The sequence below is a fragment of the Myxocyprinus asiaticus genome, chromosome 27 (genome assembly GCF_019703515.2).
Source record: "Myxocyprinus asiaticus isolate MX2 ecotype Aquarium Trade chromosome 27, UBuf_Myxa_2, whole genome shotgun sequence".
NCBI classification, from domain to species: domain Eukaryota; kingdom Metazoa; phylum Chordata; class Actinopteri; order Cypriniformes; family Catostomidae; genus Myxocyprinus; species Myxocyprinus asiaticus.
The window spans coordinates 25,538,828-25,556,874 of NC_059370.1; the positions used below are offsets into that span (position 1 = coordinate 25,538,828).

General features: G+C 42.7%; 1 pseudogene; it reads right to left on the bottom strand.

Annotated features, from left to right (window-relative positions):
* Positions 1 to 613: 613 nt before the first annotated feature.
* LOC127418216 (glycine receptor subunit beta-like) overlaps positions 614 to 18,047 on the bottom strand; it is a 35,750-nt pseudogene continuing 18,316 nt past the window's right edge.

The following is an 18,047-nucleotide window of genomic DNA, read 5'->3' on the forward strand; positions in this document are numbered from 1 at the left end:
CATGAAGTTAATGCTCGGTCGCAAATTGGTCTTCCAAATGGAAAATGACCCCAAGCATACCTCCAAAGCTGTGGCAAAATGGCTTACGGACAACAAAGTCAAAGTATTGGCGTGGTCTTCACAAAGCCCTGACCTCAATCCGATGGAAAATTTGTGGGCAGAACTGAAAAAGCATGTGCGAGCAAGGAGGCCTACAAACCTGACTGTTTTCAAGCAGGTTTCCGGGATGGTCAGGATGCTTAAACAAACAGAGCTATGTTTTGGTAGCACCACAGTCACAATGTTTACACTTTTCAGACAAATCAACCTGCAAATGACTTACTTTTATTTGTCTCTGACTACTAGGTAGTTAATACTAAGTCATAGGAGAAAGTATTTTAACATTGCAAAAATTATACACTTCACCTTTAAGAATCTAAAGGCATGATCTAACAAAACAACCCTGGAACATTTAAGGCTGATAGGTATGTTTGGTGGCTTACAACCACTAGGTAATAAGTTCTTAAATATCAAACAAATCATCAAAAACGGTTATCAATCAACTATTGAGGATACAATGAGTTCAAGGGACTTGAAGGATGGAGGAGAAAAGTGATCTGAAGGCACTAGGACATGAGGTCAGCTGAGCCATTTGGCCATTTATTTATGGTTGTTTTCACAAGCACATGTTAGGTTTTTTCTGCTTTGTACACTTGCTTGTAACTGAAATGCTAGTTGTAGGAACATCCTCAAAAGACTTAAGGCAGTGTTTGTCAGTACAAATGTATCACCATCTTAACAGCTGATCTGTAAATCAAAAATAATATTTTATATATTTTAAATATAATTAATTAATATCCATATATTAAATTTCCACATGCAAGATAATAATTACACTTTTAGCTTTGTGAATCAATTAAATATCATAGCTGAAAAAAAAAAACAAATCTCACTGAGCAATGTTTCAAGCAATGTTTTTCCTCTTTCCTTTAATAAAATTGCTTTTGTTTGGCAATACTGTGCTTCTTCCCATAGTTTCTAACCGTACTCTGTTCATCAGTGGTTATGAAACTGTAATACTTAATGCCTGAGGTACAGTACAAATTTTAGGGACAAAGCCAAGATGAAGGAGGGAAAGGTTAGTTGAAGAATATAAACATTTTACCACAATCACAAATACACAGACCAGTAAATGACATTAAAGAAAAGGAAGGAGAAAGGGAAGAGTGCACGGGCATACAGATCAATGCGTTTGGCTGCTGAGGGGATGACAGGTTTAGGAGGTGGTGGTTTCTTGTTGCTCTTGGCGTGTGATTTGCCAAAAGCACTGCCGACTTCAATGGGTTTGCCGTAGCAGTCAAAGTTTGAGAGTTCAAAATCCCGTGGGAGAGAGCCAACAATGCTGAAATCATTGGAGCGCAAATCTGACTTGGAGGTGCATACCTTTTTGCACCTTGTCTCTGTCACCTGAGAGAGATAAAGAGAAACAGAGAGAGACAGATGATGATAGAGACACATAAACAGCCTAAAAAACTTCTGGTGTTTCCTGATACATTGATTTAACACTTATGTATTTTAATTTGTAAAATGAGCAAATGAACAAACAATGGTTTGCAGCTGGAGCCTTTCTGCATTGTTTTACCCATCAGACATGACCAAGAATTGACCAAAACCTTATTTTTCTAGCATTCCCCATCCTCTCCAAATCTCCTGACACTCCGAGCTGCTGGGCGAGAGAGTACAAGAATAGGCAGTTATTCTGGGCTCCTCCTGAATCCTTAGCAGGACAGAGCCAATGTTGCATGGAACACCAGGAGAAGAAAATAAGTGGTGTGAAGATACAGTACATATCTACAGTACCTTGCATCAGAATAGAACAGGACAAGTCAAGTACTAACACATCAATGGCCATATTTTTCAAGAGATATCTTTAATAATAAGATTAATTTGCACAATATTTTATATGAACCCAGTATGCAGTTCTTCTACAATTTTGAGTCTATTTTTATTATTATTATAATTTTTTTTTTTATGATTTAAATACACCAACTTTAGTGAAGGGTAGACACAAATATCTACTTAGAAACCACCATAGAAACCCATGCAAAGATTTAGATAATCAGTTTTTCTCGCCAGTAACTAAAGTTTCAAGGTGTATATCTGAGTAAGCAATGAGTAGTGGCAGCATGAATTAACCTATAAATACACGTGTTTCGCTTACATGAAACATACATACCTTGAGACCTTTGCAATCACGTATAGTCAAGTATATCTATCACAACTATCTACAAAATGCCCAGATAGTGTACAAATTTCAAAGCATATTCAAGACAATTAGAAAATAGAATATATTTTGTTATAATTTTATGTTTTATTTTTCACACTGTATGTCATATAATTTCACATATTTTCATATATCAAAGCGTTTCATTACTTGCACGCTAACATTTTACAAGATGCAACTGGCTGCCGAACACATATGGAGCTACACAACACATGAGCTATTCTTCTCACCACAATTGTACAGAGTGGTTCTCTGAATTACCGTAGACTTTGTCAGTTTGAACCAGTCTGGCATTTCCATCTGCAGAACTGCCACTCACTGGATGTTTTTTGTTTTTGACACCATTCTGAGTAAATTCTAGAGACTGTTGTGCATGAAAATTCCAGGAGATCAGCAGTTACAGAAATACTCAAACCAGTCCATCTGGCAACAACAGTCATGCCACGGTTCAAATCACTGAGATCACATTTTTTCCGCATTCTGATGGTTGATGTGAACATAAACTGAAGCTCCTGACCCATATCTGCATGATTTTATGCACTGCACTGCTGCTACACAATTGGCTAATTAGATAATCGCATGAATGATTGCTGGTGCCAGACACGCTGGTTTGAGTGTTTCTGTAACTCCTGGGATTTTCACGTACAAAAAACATCCATTGAGTGGCAGTTCTGCAGATGGAAATGCCTTGTTGATGAGAGAGGTCAACAGAGAATGGCTAGACAGGTTTGAACTGACAAAGTCTACGGTAACTCAGATAAACACTCTGTACAATTGTGGTGAGAAAATAGGGTTGGCGCTGTTTTGGCGGCACATGGGGGACTTTGGATTTTTGGATTTTTTAAATGAAACTATTTGTCTACTTTTATACATAATTCTGTTTTGTTTTTCTTATTTTATTAACTTCTTAATTTTAGTTCCCTATCTTTCACTCACTCGACGTTGTGTCGATATAGTGACACTAGGGGTCACTCCTGGGAGCCCGAGACACCTCTGGTCTTTGATAAAAGGGCAATGAAAATTGGTGAGTGGTATTTGCATGCCACTCCCCCGGACATACGGGTATAAAAGTAGCTGGTATGCAACCACTCATTCAGATTTTCTCTTCGGAGCCGAACGGTCATGCTCACTGAGCTGAATTCCCACGACTGTTCATTCACCTCTGCTGGATCTGACGGCGCATTTCAGCGGCTTCTCCCTCCTCTGCACTGGTGCACTGCAGAGATTGCCCCTGGGTGCTTCGGCAGAAATAAGAGTATATTTCTCTAAAAGAGTGGCACACACGGAACATCTTTTTAAAGATGCGTCTTTAAAGATGCCTTTCCTTTGTGTGTTATTCCTGGTTGCGCTCGTTATCTCTCGCCTTATGACGGTCACGTTCACTGTCTTTCGTGTCTGGGAACTGCTCACGCGGAGACAGCATTCGTGGATGGGTCATGTACTCATTGCGAGAACATGTCCATGGCAACGATGCAGTTGCGGCTTACCTGCGTAAGAAAGCTAGAGTGGAACCCTCCGCTCTCCCCTGAACCCTCGCGGTTCGATGATTGGTTCCTGGGCTCGCGGCGCCGCTCAAAGCCACGCCCCACCCCTGTTCCTTTCTTCCCGGAACTGCATGAAGAGCTGACAAGGTCATGGGAGGCACTTTTTACTGCCCGGTCCCGATCTTTCAGCTTTCCCGCCCTCACTACCCTCGATGGTGGGGCGGCCAAGGGCTATTCAGCAATCACCCTGGTGGATAAAGCACCTATGCCCGCAGAGCGCTGCCACCTGGCGTGGGCGCCCAAAGCTCCCGTCCAAGGCCTGTATGTTTACGTCGTCTCTGACGGCCAAGGCCTACGGTGACGTTGGACAAGCCGCCTCTGCCCTACATGCCATGGCTCTCCTGTAAGTCCACCAAGGCATTAAAGGAACTGCACGAGGGTAGTTCCGCCCCGGGATTGATGCAGGAACTGCGCTCGGCGACCGACCTCGCTCTCCAGGCATCGAAGGTTACGGCGCAGTCTCTCGGGTGGGCGATGTCCACCTTGGTGGTCCAGGAGCGCCGCCTTTGGCTCAACCTGGTCGAGATGGGAGAGGCCGACAAGGCACGGTTCCTTGCTGCCCCCATTTCCCAAGTTGGCCAGTCCAGAGACACCGAGGACTTTGCCCAGCAGTTCTCAGCGGTGAAGCAGCAGACGGAGGTTATCCGGCATATCCTGCCCCGGCGCGGCTCAAGATCCCGCACCCCGTCTACTCGTCGCCAAGGGCATCCACCTGCGGTGACTGCACCGGCTCCGCCGCAACACGCCCCTACGGCCCGCCCCCGGTGTGGAGCCCACCGCAGGAAGCAGACGCCACCCGTCTCGCGGCCGCCAAGAACCCGCGAAAGGCCTCAAAACACCCCTGAGACGGACGACCCAGGGACGATGAAACCCACTGCTCTGGAGCTGGTAAGCAGACCACTCCATCCCCCGGTCGAGGGCCGGGAGGAGAATCTTTTGTTACCTTTGCATTTAATTGCGCTGCAGTACCCAAGAGTTCAGCAAGAGCGGTTTCCTTGTTCCCTGGATCATGTATCCGGTGTGCACGGCCGTCATCACGACCACTGTCCACCACTCTATTTTAGCAGGTTTGGTGCTCCAGCTGCGGTCTCTCAGCCCCTGAGCGCCCAGCTGTGGCACAAATCTGCCCCCGATGTGACAGTCTCCACGGGTCACAAGGACAGGCTTGTTCCACCCCCATCCCAGGCTGTTCCGGGGGTGGTCACAAGGAGCCAGGTAATTACTTCAATGTCCCTAAACTCAACACAGCCACGACATGGTGTGGCACCACAAGCTCCGCCCCGCCACGAGGCCCCACCTGCCGGTACGTCCGACGACGTTGTCCCTTTGGTCCCCCTCGTGCGGAACTTGGATGCATGGCTTGCGCTTTCCAATCCGTTGCGATGGCTGGTCCGGACCGTCCGACTCGGCTACGCGATTCAGTTCGCCAGGCGTCTGCCCAGGTTCAGCGGTATCCACTTCACCTTGGTTAAGGATGAAAACGCTGCTACCTTACGCGCAGAGATCGCCACCCTCCTACGGACGTTTTACAGCCCCTACTTCATCGTAGCAAAAAAAGGCGGTGGACTGCGGCCAATCTCAGACCTGCGAGTACTGAGCCGGGCTTTACACAGACTCCCGTTCAAGATGCTGATTCAACAACTCATTTTGGTGAGTGTCCGGCATCAAGATTGGTTCACGGTGGTAGACCTGAAGGACGCGTACTTTCACGTCTCGATTCTACCTCGACACAGACCATTCCTGCGGTTTGCACTTGAGGGTCAGGCGTATCAGTACAAGGTCCTCCCTTCAGCCTGTCCTTGTCCCCTTGCGTCTTCACGAAGATCGCAGAGGCAGCTCTTGCCCCATTAAGGGAAGTGGGCATTCGCATTCTCAACTATCTCGACGACTGGCTAATCCTAGCTCACTCTCAGGACATGTTGTGTGCACACAGGGACTTGGTGCTCTTGCACCTCAGCCGATTAGGGCTTCGGGTCAACTGGGAAGAGAGCAAGCTCCTCTTGGTTCAGAGCATCTATTTTCTTGGTTTAGAGTTGGACTGACAGTGTGCCTCACGAACGAGCGCGCACAGTCGGTGCTGACCTGTTTGAAGGCGTTCAAACAGAAAATAGCGATTCCACTGAAACTCTTTCAGAGGCTCCTGGGGCATATGGCATCCTCAGCGGTGGCCACCCCACTCGGGTTGATGCATATGAGACCGCTTCAGCACTGGCTTCAGACTCGAGTCCCGAGATGGGCATGGCACCGCGGGACACATCACGTGGACATCACGCCGGTCTGTCACCGTCTATTCAGCCCTTGGACTGACCTCTCATTTCTACGCTCTGTTACCCCCTGACCGAGGCACCTCTCAGCATAGATGCACTGGCACACAGCTGGCACCCTGACCTGCACAAATATGCATTTCCCCCAGTGAGCCTACTTGCACAGACTCTGTGCAAGGTCAGGGAGGACAAGGAGCAGGTCATCCTGGTAGCACCCTACTGGCCCACCCAGACGTGGTTCTTGGACCACACGCTCCTCGCGACAGCCCCCCCCCCGGCGAATTCCCCTGAGGAAGGACCTTCTTTCTCAGGGACGGGGCACCATCTGGCAACCGCGACCAGACCTCTGGAATCTCCATGTCTGGCCCCTGGACGGGACACGGAAGACCTAAGCGGTCTACCACCCGTGGTGGTAGACATGATCACTCAGGCTAGGGCCCCCTCTACGAGGCGCCTGTATGCCTTTAAGTGGTGTCTGTTCACTAAGTGGTGTTCTTCCCAACGGGAAGACCCCCAGAGATGCGCAGTCAGATCGGTGCATTCCTTGCTGCAGGAGAGGTTGGAAGGGCAGCTGTCCCCTTCCACCTTGAAGGTGTACGTTGCTGCTATAGCAGCACACCACAACACAGTGGATGGTAAGTCCTTAGGGAAGCATGACCTGATCATCAGGTTCCTGAGAGGCGCCAGGTCTGAACCCCTCCAGACTGCGCCTCGTTCCCTCATGGGACCTCTCTGTAGTTCTTCAGGGTCTACAGAGAGCCCCCTTTGAGCCTTTGCAGTCAGCTGAGCTTAAGGCACTCTCCTTGAAGACTGCCCTCCTGACTGCGCTCACTTCCATCAAGAGGGTAGGAGACCTGCAAGCGTTCTCTGTCAGTGAAACGTGCCTGGAGCTCAGTCCAGGCTACTCTCACGTGATCTTGAGACCCTGACCGGGCTATGTGCCCAAGGTTCCCATGACCCCTTTTAGGGACCAGGTGGTGAACCTGCGAGAGCTGCCCCAGGATGAGGCAGACCCAGCCCTGTTGTTGCTGTGTCCGGTGCGCACTTTATGAACCTATTTGGATCGCACGCAGAGCTTTAGGATCTCTGAGCAGCTATTTGTCTGCTTTGGTGCACAGCGGAAAGGAAGCGCTGTCTCCAAGCAGAGGATCGCCCACTGGCTCATTGACGCCATAGCTATGGCATATCACGCCCAGGACGTGCCGCCCCCGGTAGGGCTACGAGCCCATTCTAGCAGGGGTGTAGCGGCCTCCTGGGCCCTGGCCAGGGGTGCCTCTCTAACAGACATTTGCAGAGCAGCGGGCTGGGCAACACCCAACACCTTTGCAAGGTTCTACAACCTCCGGGTGGAACCGGTTTCGTCCCAGGTAGTGGCACGCAGTACAAGTGGATAATCCTGGGATAGCCGGCCGGGTGTATCGCTTGCACATAGCACCTTTCACCTCCTCTGAGCTGAAGACGTGTGCCATTAAATGTTCCCTGGTTGACTTCCTCCGAGTCCTGTGGCAGTCGAGTTTTCGGAGAGACTCGCTACCGGCCCAGTACACGTGCTAACTAAGAGCGCTGTTCTGGGGTAGGTGCTCCGCATGTGGCGAATCTCTGTAAGGTAACCCCATGCGATGTATATCTTCCGCTAATTAGTTTCCTTGTTGGCAAACTGCGTCTTCCTTGGGCAGAGCCCCCTCTGCCACAGTCTCCATGTTTGTAGTAACTCCTCCCCCATTGGGTAGGATCTACCATGAGACTTCCACAGTGTCCTCCCCTTCGGAGGGACACCCCCCGACTAGACCTGGCGGCCCAGTCGGATAATCCCCCTTGTTTTTTAGGGAGTGGAAAAAAAGAAGGGGAAAAGAGACCACGACTGGGTTAGCCTGTCTCTATCTTTTGGGTAGTCGACTTGTCCCCAAAGGGCCGTACGACACTCATAACTATGTTGGGGGAGGTTACGTGTCAGCCTGGTGCACTGGCTATGAGGCACACAGTTGTCTGCCCATCACACACCGCCAGTTCACGTAACACAGTTCAGCCAGTTGCGGCGTTTTGTATAGGGACCCCTAGTGTCACTACATCAACACAACGTTGAGTGAGTGACAGATAGGGAACGTCATGGTTACTTGCGTGACCTCCATTCCCTGATGGAGGGAACGAGACGTTGTGTCCCTCCTGCCACGACGTTGAACTATCCGCTGAAATGGCCGGACATTGTCTCAGCTCCTCAGCATAAAACCTGAATGAATGGTTGCATACCAGCTCCTTTTATACCCGTATGTCCGGGGGAGTGGCATGCAAATACCACTCGACCAGAGGTGTCTAGGGCTCCCAAGAGTGACCCCTAGTGTCACTACATTGACACAACGTCTCGTTCCCGCCATCAGGGAAGGAGGTTACGCAAGTAACCATGACGTTTACTACTGTGCTGTACAGTAACTCTTTTTAATTGGACAGATTTCATTCAATTTCTTTAGTACCCATACTTCAAAAAAAAAAAAAAGTATAATAATAAATTGTTTTTTTAATCATCATTTTTTACTGTAATGTAGTTCGCTGTAGCCTACAATAAGTCAAATATTCAGTTATTTGCCTTCCTCTGTGCTCTGAAAACACAGCCATCACCTATCACCTTTTACTCACAATTGCCAGTCATTAACATATAAAAGACCCTCAAAGCAGTACTGCCATCAGTCATCACAACCAGATGAATTTCTACTGTAAATTTCCGTCGAACTTCACGGTTCCCTGTGTATGTCCGCTGAATTGAGGTACGTCACTTTTTGTGGACGTTAACGGTTTTATGTTACTTGGGTCCATTTTTTCTCTAATGCATCTGACAAACTTGAAGTGGGAGTTTACTATTCCCACATTTTTCCAGATTTGATTCTTTTCATGTAGTTTGTCTTTAGCAGTGTGGCATTCCACGATAAATCACCCAAATTTTTAAATTGGCATATCGTATGAAACTAGCAACTCCTTTGACTCAAACAGGTTTCAATGTAAAAACGTTAATAGGTTTCTTACAGATGTAGTTTTGTTGCCGTTACTCTGCTGTGTTCGGCGCCATGTTGTTTTGTCACATGACTCCGTACGTCGAAAGTTTAACCCTTTACAGACAGCACAGAGTCTTCAGAACTGAGATCAGTCAGTTTAAATGAATTTAAATTATGCATCAAAATAGTCAAAATACAACGTCTACGTATGTGTACGTGGGGACGCATGAGGTTAAACAATTATAATTGTTTTTATTGTTACACTATTCATAAAGAGAAAGGTTGAGAAATACTATAAAGGTGGGGGCATAACTCCAAAAACTGAAGTAAAGGGGGTAGAATTAGGTCCCCGGTCACTTAAGACCCAAGAAATGCATTAAAAGACTAAACACATGATGCATTACCCAGCAAGTTGCCAAAAGCTCTTCCTAAGGTTGTCTACTTGTATAACAGTTGTTTTAATCACCCACAAATATCTACATATAGAAAAGTAGTGTTAGAGCATTCTGCAACTTTAGTTGCCAACTGATTTGACACTGCCCTGTCGGATTGCTTCTCTCTCTTTCTCTCTGACTAACAGAGAAGGGTGATGTCTGATGGTGTAACTCAGATCTGTCTGTTGCATTAGTTCTATATGTGTGGATGGGTCAGAAGCCACACAGGGCTGAACCGCACTACTCCCCCATGGGCACACAACACACAAATCTTCAAACAGCTTGGCATCTTGACTAATATGTGTGAGTGCACATGCACACATAAACAAAACCGTCTTTCACATATGACATGAAATAATTTAAGAAACTTCATCTCAAATATTTTCAACAGCATTTTTTTAATTCTTGAATAAATATTATATATGCAGCTCTTATGACCTTATATTAATTGAGTAGACTACGTGAAATATTTGTTCTTTTTAAATTTTTTAAGGACCATTTAAAATCAAAACTTAAAAGAACTGTTGACCAGCTACAGGGCCTAAGATATACACTTTACATCTATACGTTTTAAACTAAAATCTCAATGTTGATTAAAAAAAAAAGTCCATGGACATGTTAGGCGTCAACTACCCAACCTACTAACAAGAGGCAAATCAGGGTTTATAGCTGTGACAGAAATAAAGCCTATTGTCTATTAAAAAAAGGGATGAGCACTTCAATAACTTAATTTTTAAATAAGAAATAAATCAAAACAGACTGTGCCTCAGGACACTTCCAAACTGCTCCAAATCAATGCAATGAATGAGGTTTTCTTGGGGTCAGTAACTGTCAGGGGTTGTGCAAAGAAAATGTGGTCTAATTTAGGTTCAGATGTTCTTCTGGAAGCTGTCGATGGTCCAATCTGAGAGCAACTGTGTGACAGTGCTTGAAAATCCACTGCATCCTTATGCCTCCCTCTGGGGCCAATTTAAAGCTTATAATAGACTTCAGCAGAACACATTATTCAGCCCATTTATCCTGTCTGTCAGACTATCCCTGCCACCAAGCACCACTTCCAATTGTTGCTGTAAAGCTTTCTGTTTTCTAAACAACCTGAAGAACTATGTATTACGTATCATCACACCTACACTTTTGCAGTGCATGGTTTTAGATTACATAACTACAGAGAAGACAATACAGCTGAACAATGCAATAAAACTGAATAAAAACTATGATCTATTGTGTAAGAATAACATCTCCCATTTAAACATAATATGTATCTATCCTTATCTGATGCATTTCTTTAAATTGTCTATCTATACATACTATGTAATCAAAAGAAATCACATTGTTAGAATGAGTGTATCTAGATTGTGTCAAGACTGTATTTTATATTTAAGAATCTGTAAATGTATTAATTAGATAAAATAATAAAAATAAAATAAGTGCTGAAAATAAATGAAAATGACCATACTTAAATCTACTGTTGCGGTACCATGGTAAAGTGATGGTATCAGATGTAATATTATGGTATTTTAATTGAATGAATGATTATCATATTCATGTACTAAATAAAACCATCTTTAAAGAATACTATGCTTCGTTCCCAAAATCAAACAAAATAATTTTATATCTATCCAAATCTATTTAGACATCTTTGATTCACTTAATTCTCAAGAATCATGCTGGATTTAAAAACACAGTTAGCATGTTGTGCCTGACCTGGAGTGAACTGACATGTATCGGGGTGCTTCCCATGCCATTGATGGTGTTCATGGCAGGGGTCTTTCCCTCCGCCTTCTCCTTGCTGGTAATCTTTGCCCTCTCCACCTCCAGGAGTTTAGGGCTGTTTAGCATCATCTGAACCACGGCATATTCGACAAGAGAGGCAAAGCCAAAGAGCAGGCAGGCAATCAGCCAGATGTCGATGGCCTTTACATAGGAGACTTTAGGCAGTTCAGTGGCCAGAGAGGTGCACTCAGAAGAGAGAGAGAGAGCACTGACAGGATCCCTGCAGAGAGAGAGAGAGAGAGCGAGAGAGCTCATTAGATTAAATGGCTGAGTAGAGATAAGCTTAAACACTGATCTGAAACACTGTTTCCAAAGATGATAAATGAGCATAACAGTATTTGAACAGTAATAAATAAAATACCATCCATCATGATCAGTTTGCTTTGTTTTTAATTAAAGTTTTTTAAATGTATTTGTAATTATTTCAGCCAAGAAAACAAATTCTGTCATCATTTCCTCACCATCATGTCTTCTGGAACCTGTATGACTTTCTTTCTTTCCTTTTTGGAACACAAAAAGGAAAAAAACCTCTACTTTGGTGTTTCACAGAAGAAAGGCATTTTGATTTGGAACAATATGAAGGGTAAAGAGTAAATGATGACTAAATTGTAATTATTGGGTGAAGTATCTATTTAATCTCTGTTTATATTTAGTCTTTAAAAGACACAGCAAAATACTATTTGAGATTTCCTGGTTATTATGAGCAATAATTTCAAATCACATACACACACACACATACGCACACAAACCAAAATAAGCACTTAAAAACTGCTTTAAATGACTGACCTGAAATGGCATGAGTCTGAGACCATGGCATTTGATGATGCCTGATGTAACCATAGGCACTGTATCTCTTTATACTGCGACAGTGACAGAGGACAGAAAACAACGTGGGCAGAAAAATGGTGGTGTCGGTGTCACCAATGGAATCGCAGAAAAATTCCATTGTAACAAAATAACTGCAGTGGCTTTTCAGATATTTTGTAATGTAGTTCCGACCCATGAGATGGCACCCAGTGAACCAGCAATCATTGTGTTCCATGAAAACAGCACTGACAAGGTGCATGCCTATCTCAACAATATCAGCGTATAATTGGGAAGCTTAAGAAACCCAATTGTCACGTTTCACGGCATCTCACATAGTATCTCATATAATCTTCTCTCACTGACTTCTGCAGTTCACATACTGAAAGAATGCCTTTAGGCTACAGGCGAGGCTGAGGAAATATCATGATGGAAATGTCCTGGACATGCATTACAATTGATGAAAAGAAGCAATAGATTTCATCATATGCTTTAGGGGATAAAAGTGATCATCCATAGCCTTCTGGACTGTTGTGAAGTCAGTGGAATTAAAAAGACTCAGTTCACTGTTGGATGTTACATTGGTGAAAAGGGGGAATCGGGGTCAGTTATGAGGGTACAGGTTTTCATGGAGAGGTGAGATGAGGTGCTGATACTTGTGGCAGGACTCGTGATTGGAAAAAGTACCCAGAGGCACACGAGCAGCGCTGGCATCAGGATTGATCCAAAAGGAGAGTCAGGAGAGTACAACGATGAGCAAGGTGGGAGCGTACACACCTATCATGTAGAAGCCCACCTGCCTCTTCAGAGTAAAGATCACCTCCACACGTGTAGTAACCTAACATACAACAGTTCAATAAAAAAATAAAAATAAATAATAATAATTTTTAAAATGACATATTCGGTAGAGTTCAAAAAAGTTGAAAATCTTAAACCTGGAAATAAGCAGAAAGTTTAGTTTAAAAAATTGATACAAATAAATGTTATAATGTAAAATAAACAGAAATGTTTACCGTCCAATTTCCCTGATCCAGTTAGATGTAAAAATATTGTCAAAAATTCTGGCTAACTGATTAAAGTTATGACATCTCTTGTACATATAGATCAGGTGGGGTTTATTCGGGGCCGTAGCTCTTCTGATAACATTAGGCGTTTCATCAATATCATGTGGTCAGTGGAGAATGATCAGACTCCGGTCGCTGCCATCTCACTTGATGCTGAAAAGGCATTTGATATGGTAGAATGGATTATCTTTTTAAGATTTTGGAAATATATGGGTTTGGAAATACTTTTATTGGATGGATTAAGTTACTTTATAGACACCCAGTAGCAGTGGTACAAACAAATGGATTAATTTCAGATTATTTTACTCTGGATAGAGGCACTCGGCAGGGTTGCCCTCTTTCCCCATTATTGTTCTGTCTTGCCCTGTAACCATTAGCAGCCGTGATAAGAAAGGAAGATGATTTGCAGAAACGCAGATTATATTTTATTATTCATCTCCGACCCCACTAGATCTATGCCTTGCCTCCACAGAATTATTAATTCCTTTTCTAAGTTCTCAGGATACAGAGTCAATTGGTCTAAATCCGAAGCTTTGGCTCTGACAGCGTATTGCCCAGCGACGGCTTTTCAGCTGGGCGTCTTCCAGTGGCCCAAACAGGGCATTAAATATTTGGTCATTGTAATCCCAGCAAATTTGTGTGATTTAGTTAGAGTTAATTTTGACCCCTTAATAAAAAGGTTTTCGGGCAGGTGGGCTTCATTACATTTATCTATGATTGGGAAGGTTAATGTTATTAAAATTAATTGTATTCCAAAATTCAACTACCTGCTACAATCTCTCCCTGTAGATGTCTCCCTCTCTTATTTCAAGCAATTTGATAGCATAGCGAAGTCCTTCATTTGGAATGGTAAGCGTCCCAGATTACATTTCAATAAGTTACATAGGCCAATTGACAAAGGTGGGCTAAGCCTACCCAAGATTTAGTTTTATTATTATGCATTCAGTCTCAGACATTTGGCTCATTGGTCTCTTCCACCTGAGAGAGCCCCTCCCTGGTTTTGTATTGAACAGGAAGTTCTTGCCCCTATTTCACCATTGCAAAGCCTTTCTATCAAACTAACCGGAGAAGTTAAATTACACCCCGTTATCTTGCATTTGTACTCAGTATGGACAAAAGTGTCTAGAGTGTTTAATTTGGACATTTATTTAAATGTTGCCTCGAGCATATGGCTGAACCCTAAATTATGTATTAATAAGTCCCCTTTCTGCTGGTCAGAGTGGATTGTGAGGGAGGTTAATACGCTTGGTGACCTATATGAGAGTGGAGTGTTGTGATCCTTTGAAAATTTGGTTCAACATTTTGGGATCTCCAGATCTCAGTTCTTTAGGTATTTACAGCTGTGCCATATGCTCTGTACTATTTTTGGGAGTAGCATACACCCCCCTAGAGCAGCAGACACTCTGGGAGTGGTGATTACTGCTTTTGGAAAAGGTCAAGAGGCATCAGTGTATTACTCCCTGCTAATTCAGAGTCTGGGGGACGGAGCTTTAACTTCTTTCAAGAGATTATGGGAGAAAGATTTAAATTTGGTATTGGAGGAGGGGGTGTGGGCTAGGATTCTAAAAAACTTCAAGTCTGTATCTAGAGATGCAAGAGTGCGCCTTATACAATTCAAGATTTTACAAAGATTCTATTGGACCCCCTCTTGATTGCATAGGCTTGGTCTTAAAGACACACCTACTTGCTGGCAATGCCAATCAGAAGATGGAGACACAACCCATATGTTTTGGGGTGTGTTAAGATCCAAGAATTTTGGTTGAAGGTTCAGAGTTTTGTGTGTGACGTGTTGGGCACTCGGGTTTCGTTTTACCCCAGACTCTGTATTTTAAGCGATGGGATGGTCATCAAAATAGGGTATAAACACATAAAAAATTGGGTTCTGACCAGTGTTATGACAGGCAGACAGATAGTTTTAAGGGGATGGAATTCAGCAAATCTGGGATTCATTTGATGGGAAATGAGGCAGTTATTTTGAGTTTTTGGGGGACTCTCGGGGAGAGGCTCTTGCTAGTTCGAGTGCATGCTGTCATTAAAGGGATAGTTCACCAAAACATGAAAATTATCTCAGCATTTACTTACCCTCATGCCATTCTAGATGTGTATGATTTTCTTTTTTCTGCAGAACACAAATTAAGATTTTTTGAAAAATATCTCAGATTTGTAAGTCCATTCAATGCAAGTGAATCAAAGTAACCCATACGACTCCAGTGGTTTAATCAATGTCTTCAAAAGCGGTATGATAGGTGGGTTCATATTAGATCAATATTTAAGTCCTTTATTTACTATAAATGTCCACCTTTTACCAGCCCCGACCGTTATGTGGCAATATGCATGAACAATATGAATCGGCAAAAAACAAAAGAAGAAGAATGTGGAAGTAAAAGTTAGTGGAGATTTATAGTAAAAAAAAACTTTAATATTTACGTTTATATGTTTCCCACACCTATCATATCACTTCTGAAGACATGGATTTAACCACTGGAGTTGTATGGATTAATTGTTTGCTGTCTTTATGTGCTTTTTGAAGCTTCAAAGTTCTGGTCACCATTCACTTGCATTGTATGGACCTACAGAGCTGAGATATTCTTCTGAAAATCTTAATTTGTGTTCTGCAGAAGAAAGAAAGTCACACATATCTGGGATGGTATGAGGGTGAGCAAATGATGAGAACATTTTCATTATTGAGTGAACTATTCCTTTAAAGCAAAAGGGGGACATCCCAAATACTAAGAGATTCTGAAATTCATGTTCATTTTTCAATTAAAACTTTTACTCATACTGATATGCCGAGAATATAATTTGTACTGAAAAGAACTGTTAACTTAGGAAAAAGACACTAGCGGACTGTCTATTACCCCACTGTATAAACACATTAGAAAGCCTCTGATGACCACCAAATAGATTCAACCTCCTTAACAAGATGAAGCAGAGAGCTTATCCACACATCCACTTCGTGTCATTAATGGAAAATGAAGAGCTTTTACCTGTCCCTGCATAGTACTTTGTGCAGTTGCCATATTCAATGTCCTCTTGTTTAATATCAAACTGGGGCAGAGCAATTTCATCCATCTGTACAGGGTCCCCAGACTGCCACATGAACTGCAGGTCTTCTCTGGTGTAGCCAACTACAGACACACAATCCAAAAATACACATGTTGGTACTGTATTCCTATCATTATGAGGATTTTCCATTGACTTCTATTGTTTTGATATTGATCCAACAATCCTTTCTATACCCTAAACTTACTTAGCCATCAACCGAATCCTCAAAGAAACCTTTTGGCATTTTTAGATTTTAATTAAATCATTGTTTAGTGCCTTTAGTAAATCAATTGAACTAAAAACTTAAGAGTTCTTCAAATGTAAGAAAACACACACACTTATGCTGAATAACTAAGATTTGACATCAAATAACACTATAAATAACAAAAGGAGGAGTTTTTATACATTAGCTTCATACTTAAGGATGTGGTGAAGCTAAAGCTAATAACTGTGAAACTTGGTATCCATAGTAACTGAATCCCCTTACTGTCTTTTTAAAGCATTTATCCTTGTTTTCATTTTTCACATCCATATATTTTGACATGGTTGTATTCATATTCACGTACAGCTCTCAAGCTGCATTTTGCATGGCTGGGTGTCCATGGGGAAGAGGGTCAGGTCCAGTGGACAAGACAGGGTCACTGACAACTTTAGAAGAGAGATAACAAAGACATATGATTACCATACAATGAATCAGTTTAATGAGTTGCTGGCAAGTAAATAATTATGTATGAGAGATTTTACATTGCATTTGAATGACCGGCACAGTCTATTATGCATTGATAAGATATGCATCGAATGATTATCTGAAAATAACTGATTACAATGGCTGCATCATGCAGTAAGTTGCACAATGAGACATTCACTTTTAATGTGTGTGAACCTCCAAATATACTCTGTGACACTGCAGGGATTTTTGCTACGATTTGTTTTATTGTCTTAAAGGTTCCATCAATTGAAAGCCAATTTAAATTTAACTGATTTCAAAAATTCCACAGACATAAAAGATCTCTGCCAACAGTGGGATAAATTCTTCATGCAGTTCCATTTTTGTGCACACCACGGCATATTTATTTTAAACCCCATTAACACATGAAAGCTTTTTGGGTTTCTCCTATAATCTGACAAGCAAATGCAGCAAAGAGCTACTTTTCACACCAGCGAGGCCACACAGCACTTGAGAGTGTGGGCAAGCAACTGAAGTACTGTACCAAGATATATTAGTAAAGGCCTGGGAGAGGTTAGAGGAAAAGGCTGCTCCCCTCTCAGATCTGTTTTTGTTTAGAATGTATCTTTATGGTGCGTTATACAAATGATCTGAAAGAGAGAGAGACAGTGGTTAGGATATAAGATCATAAGGGTCAGGCAGGAAATTCAGCGGGGCAGGCAAAGATACACAAATGAAAATTTGTACCAAAGAGAACCAGAGAAGTTGAAAATAAACACTGTGTTGCATCTTATTATCAGAGTAAAGGGAAAAAGAGGGGTAAAGCAACACTATAAAAAATATATTTATAGATCAAGTAAATAATGCTGAAAAAATAACCAAAGATTTACTTGATTATTGTACTTTCTTAGGGTTACTTACTATACCGAATTCATAACAACATTTTCAGGAACATAAATAATGCATCTCAATGCAGCTTTTCTATGATCATATACTCTGATTTAAACTACTTTAACAGAAGAACTAATGTAAGTTATTTTATAAAATTATAGGCTCCAAAAATTGGCCCCATTTACTTCCATTGTATAAGTTATTTTATGTGGTAATCAACAAATGCTGTCGATTGAGCTTAAGTTGTATTGATCCCAGGAAATTCCTTTAATAGAAATAGCTAATTGTCGCAATGATGGCAGATTGTGAAACAT